The 6,138-nt window shown below is 36.1% G+C and overlaps 1 pseudogene; it reads left to right on the top strand.

Moving 5' to 3' along the window:
* The first annotated feature begins 5,607 nt into the window (after positions 1 to 5,607).
* LOC118612176 lies at positions 5,608 to 5,726 on the top strand (annotated as a pseudogene).
* The last annotated feature ends 412 nt before the right edge of the window (positions 5,727 to 6,138 follow it).

Raw genomic sequence — 6,138 nt, 5'->3', positions numbered from 1 at the left:
AAGAGATGAGCCCTACATAGGATATAGGGCCATATTGTGGAGGACTTTTGTAGGCTGGTTAAGGGCTTTGGACTTTGATTATACTGGGGAGTTTGAAGCAAGGCAATGTCAGCAATACAGAGGCCCCTGTGATTAAATTTACTCTTCTAAAAGAAATAAGTGGAAAATGGACTCTAGGGTGATAAAAGTAGGAGCAGGACCAGGTAGCAGGATTGTAGTTCATGTGTGATGGCTGTCTAGGCCAGTAAGAGGACTCTGGTCACCAATTCCAATGTATGAAAGGGGAGTTTTCCCACACCACCAAGCAATTCTCCAACACCAGTTGGATGTCCTACAATCCAACTCAATTCTGACACTACCTGGGGATAATGTTAGATTCTGTAGATTAAGGGCTCAGTCCCCCCTTTATATATTAATTGCAAGTCTGGCTTGTCACCTGGGATTCTGACCAACAGCCTATAGATCCGAGGTTCCTACAACTCCTTCCTAAACTCAATTAATTTGTTAGAGCAGCTCACAAAACTCAGAGAAACATTTTACTAACTGGATTACCAGTTCATTATAAAAAGATATAACTCAGGCACAGCCAGACGGAAGAGATGCATAGGGAAAGGTATGGTGAAAGGCTCTCTTTGACCACTCCATTCTCTCCAAATCTCTACCAAATGTTCACCAACCTGGAAGCTCCCTAAACCCTGTCCTTTTGGATTTTATGGAGCCTTCATTACGTAAGTATGATTAATCTAATGATTGGCTATTGGTAGTTGAATCTCCTCTTCTCAAGGGTCATGGTACTAAAAGTTCCAACCCTCTAATGATGTGGTTGGTTCTTCTAAGAGTCACCTTACTAACATAAATCCAGCCATGATTGTGAGGGCCCTGTTATGAGCAAAAAGACACTATTTCACCTTTGGGCTCTGAAGTCATTTCAGGAACTAAAGACAAGACACCAAATATTATAACAAAAGATAATAGCTCTTACAGCTTTATCACTCAGGAAATTACAAGGGTTGGGGGAGCACTGTTCCAGAAATGGGATGAAGACCAAACATATATTTCTAATTTTAAATCACAATATCACAGCCATGGGTCCTCAAAATATGGTCCCAGAGCAACAGCTTCAGCGCCACCTGGAATCTGTTAGAAAAGCAAGTTTTGGGCTCCATTCCAGACCTATTGACTCTGAATCTCTGGCTGTGTAGCCCAGCAATCTGTGTTTTTCCAAGCCTTCCAGGTGATTCTGATGTGAGCTAAAGGGTGAAGACCTCTGGTCTACCGCCAAGGCTGGGTGCACATTACAATCACCTGGGGAGCTTTTGAAAATGACCAGTGCTGGAGCCTGAGTTTGGATGAATTCAGTCAGAATGATTTAAAAAAAAAAAAAAAGATTCTAGGGAGAGTTGCTAACAGGTTAGACCTGTGGAGAAAGGGAAAAAGAGTGTATTTCAAACATTTAGAAAAATGAAAGGCTCTAGCACAAGAACCAGAGATCAAGATGTGGTTAGGCGACTCATAATACTGTGTAAGAATTTAATACGCTTAGCTAACACATTACGATAATGATCATCTTTCTAAACCTCAGCTCTAGGACTATCTTATCCTCTCACTGACAACAGCTCAGATCTCAAGTCTTCAGCTCCACATTTAAGATTATTCATCGATGGGCCCATACCTGCAAAGTCAACTTCGTTTTAAAGGTCTTCATCTCAGAACACACTCTAATTAATTTACATATTATTCCCTGAATACTTCAGGAGCAATGCTTTGTTTGTTTCTTTGCTTGTAATATAGAAATTTTGTGTCTAGAAAGGATTTATCTTGATATAAAAAGCAAGATAGATATCTAGATTTATTTTTCTCCAAGTATATAACCGTCATTGAATAAACAATCTCTTCTCCAGGAATTTTAAATGCTCTTTTTAATATATTCTTGATTCTTTCTTTGAATCTATGCCTATTTCTAGGTATTTCATTTTGTTCTGTGTATTGTTTATCTCCTCTGGCATAAGCTATTAAATGTTTTAGCTGTGGCTCTCAAACTCTATGATCCTATGACTCTACCCTTTACTTTTGTTCAGAAATGTTCTTTACATCAGGTTTAATTAGAAAAACACTTGTAATCTTACTTGTTCCAACTATAGCAAGTGGGGCTTTTGGAATTCTTACTTTTCTACTTCTATATAGTAAACTAAAAACAAAAACTATACTTTGTTCTTTTTGTATTCTGCCATAGTATCTGTGCTCTGTGACGGTGTTCAATGCCTAACTGCTGAAAGAAAGATTGAAGGGCTAGTCATAAAAGTGTTAAATGAAAACACACACACACACACACACATTATTTTCAAGGCACAAATATGTAGCTCTCTTAACATAAGTTAGAAAAACAGGCTGCCTGGGCTGGAAGTCAACCACGACAGGAAATAAATGAAGTAGGCTCACTGAATAAAGTGACCTACAGAAAGATGCAGGTCAGGGGCCTCCTGGCTGAAAAGCCTTTTATTTTATCATGTTGTCATACTGCTTTATCCACTGCTGCTCCCAGATACTCTATCAGAAACCCTGACTAGATATATCATCTTTCACTTTTGTGTCATGCACAAATCGCATACATACCCCCTGCCAGTCCTGCTGCTGGAATAGCCAATTTCAATGACTGTGATGTACTCAACATAAAGATAAACTTGAAATCTAGCAGAATATACCACCTCATTTCTTTTCAAGGTTGAACTATGTGCCTAGGCATTGCTATAATCTGAGCTGCATATGAAGGTACTGACTTCACTCACCTGAACCAGTAAAAGGCTGTTTCCCCTAGTGGCCCAAACACAAAGTCCCTGGGTGGGATATTGGGCACTGCAAAGCACATATTGGGGCCTCAATATTATTTCCCATAGCCTCCTTCTTAGGAGTAGAAAATGAGATAGCACTTTTAGCTTTTACTATTTCTAGAGTATCAGTAAATACCTGAGTGTCAAGTGATCTGCATAGTCCAATCTGATGGGCCTGGTACTTGAGGTCATTGAGCACTTGAGATGTGGCTGTATCAAATTCAAGTGTGCTGTAAATGTAACATATACACTGAATTTCAAAGATGTGGTATTAATAAAAAAGAAACTAATTTAACTCAATATTTTTTATTGAGTTATTTTTGTATCGAACTGTTCATATTTTGGATATATGGAGTTAAATAAAATATTTATTTTTATCTTGTTTATTTTTTAATATGGCTACTAGAAATCTTTAAATAAACATATGTAGCTTATATTTGTGATTCAAATTATATTTTTATTGAACAACAATAATCTATATGGTTGCCTAACCATATTGGTAGAGAGTTATGTTAGTATAGGTAGAGTTAGAAATCAACAAGTCCTTTCTCCACCTGAGTCTACACAGTGTGTCTGATTAAATGAAATTTTTTATCTCCTTTTAAGTAATAAATATAATTTTCTTTTAACTCAAGTAGTAAATCAACTTGGTCCAAACAGTTGAATCTCATGATACATAGCTAGAGTTTGGAAAATGTTCTACCATTTTGGAAGGGAGATCTCCTATTGTATGAAAAAATAAAAAAGCCCCCCGTCTTGCTAGGGTTACCCATGATTATTTATCTCTGCATAAAACTTGTCCTAGAGGCTATAGACAAACTGCATGACCAGTAGATAGATGTCTGATTGCCACTCCACTTGGGCTCTCAAAGCAGGGGATGTAGGTGCAAACGTAGGAACAGCTCTAATACTTCATTTGTATGAACTTGAATGAGGTATTTAACTTTTCTAATCTTCAGTTTCTACATCTGTTGTCAGCACCGAGCTGATCGAGAAGGGAAAGTTTCAGTGGTGAGATGGCCAACTGAAAAAATTTACAAGGGGCCAACATAAGAATGAAATGACAGGCACCAATTTTATTGCCGGGAGCACATGGGCTTTATACATATATATATATGTGTGTATATATATATATATATATGTATGTATGTATGTATATATACACATATATACATATATATACGTATATATGTGTAAGAGAACATATGTGTGTGTGTGTGCGTATACATACGTAAGAGAACAATAGTGGCATTCTGCTACACATGCATAATACAATAAGCTGAATCATGCTTACATGAGCGGGGTGCAGGTGCCCTACATTAATGTAACACTCTAAATCTGGGGTCCTATTCCTAACTGAGCCTGGATCACAGCCAGACCTGGGACCAGCCAGGCCTGGGGCCCACATCTACAAAATGAAGAAAATAATAATGCCTATCCATAGTGTTGTGATGCTTAAATACAATAATCCTGCCCAGCCCCCAGAGTAGTCAGGAAGATGCAGAGAGAGAGCTCCTCAGAATTGCAGATTTAAATAAACTCCCCTCAAATCCTCAGCTGAGAACTGGTCTGTATACGCATGAAAGGAAACAACCTGAGACAAGGGAGCAAACTGCCACAAAGAAAGAGATTGGGAATAGTTTGTGTTCCCACCAGCCAGAGTGGAAAGATTTTTTAAATCTGGATAAAATTCTCAAAAAGAGTATTGCATAAGTATTGGGACTAAATAGAGACAAAATGCTAGAACGTTCTAGGCACTCTCTAACAAAGCCTAAAAGCAGGGCTTGAAAAAATTTAACCTATTACAAGTAACTGCATTCCAGAAGAAAGTAAAACACTATTTAAAGAATACAAAATCTGGTGCCCAGCATCACTCACAGTGGTCAATAATGAGTAATGTCCAATCAAAATTTACCAGCATACTCATAGCTAACATCATACTCAACACTGAAAAGCCGAAAGCTTTTCAACTAAGGTCAGGATCAAGACAAGGATGCCCGGTATCATGATTTCTATTAACATAGTATTAAAAGTTCTAGCCAGAGCAATTGAGCCAGATGGGAAATAGAGTAATCAGAGGGATTATTTCATAAATTATATAAATGTCTAATAAATGTACTGTATACCTGAAAATAATAAAAAATAAATAAAAATAATAAGAAAACAATGAAAGAAATCCAAATTGGAAAGGAAGAAGTAAACTCCTCTTCGTTTGCTGATGACATGATCTTGTATATAGAAAATCCTAAAGGCTCCACCTTAAAACTGTTAGAACTGATAAATCCAAAATAGCTGCAGAATACAAAATCAACAACAACAAAAAAGCAGCTTTATTTCTATACACAATCAAGGAACAGTCTGAAAAAGAAATTAAGAAAACAATCCCACTTACAATAGCATCAAAAAGAATAAAATATTTAGGAATAAATTTAATTTAGAAGGTGAAAGATCTGTTCACTGAAATCTATAAAATATTAAACAAAAATTGAAAGAAAGACAAATAAATGGAAATAAATCCATTTTCATGGATGGGAAAAATTAATATTGTTAAAATGTCCATACTACTAAAGCAATATACAAATTCAATGTAACCCCTATTAAAATTCCAAGGCCATTTTCCAGAGCAATAATAATAAAAAAAAATCATAAAATCTGTGTGGAACCACAAAAGACTCTAAATAGCTAAAATAATTTTAAGCAAGAAGAACAAAGTTAGAGGTATCACAATTGCTGATTTCAAAATACGTTACAAAGCTATGGTAATTAAAACAGTATAGTACTCTACAGCCATGCCACCCTGAACAAGCCTAATCCCGTCTGATTTTAGAAGCTAAGCAGGATCAGGCCTGGTTAGTACTTGGATAGGAGACCACCTAGGAAGGCCAGGTGCTGTAGATATAAAAAAATAAAAAAATAAGAGATTTTAAACTGACAAGGTCCTTGCAATCAGTGAGGTCAAACAAGGATAGCCTAGCCTAAAATAAATAAATAAATAAAACACCTAAAAAAGAATAATAAATAAATTTTTTAAAAAAGGAAAAAAAAAACAGCATAATACTGACATTAAAAAAAAAAAAAAGACACATAGACCAATGGAATGAATAAAGAGCCCTAAAATAAGTCCAGGCATATACAGTCAACTAATCATCGAAGATGCCAAGAATATCCAATGACAAAAGGACAATCACCACAATAAATAGTTTTGGAAGAATTGGATATTCACATACAAAATAGTGGAATTGAAACTTTAACTTAACTCATATACGAAAATTTAAGTCAGAGTGAATCAAAGATATAACACCTGAAACCA

Source organism: Rousettus aegyptiacus, unplaced genomic scaffold (assembly GCF_014176215.1).
Source record: "Rousettus aegyptiacus isolate mRouAeg1 unplaced genomic scaffold, mRouAeg1.p scaffold_m13_p_15, whole genome shotgun sequence".
In the NCBI taxonomy this organism is placed as follows: domain Eukaryota; kingdom Metazoa; phylum Chordata; class Mammalia; order Chiroptera; family Pteropodidae; genus Rousettus; species Rousettus aegyptiacus.
This window is presented reverse-complemented; position numbering and strand designations above follow the sequence as displayed.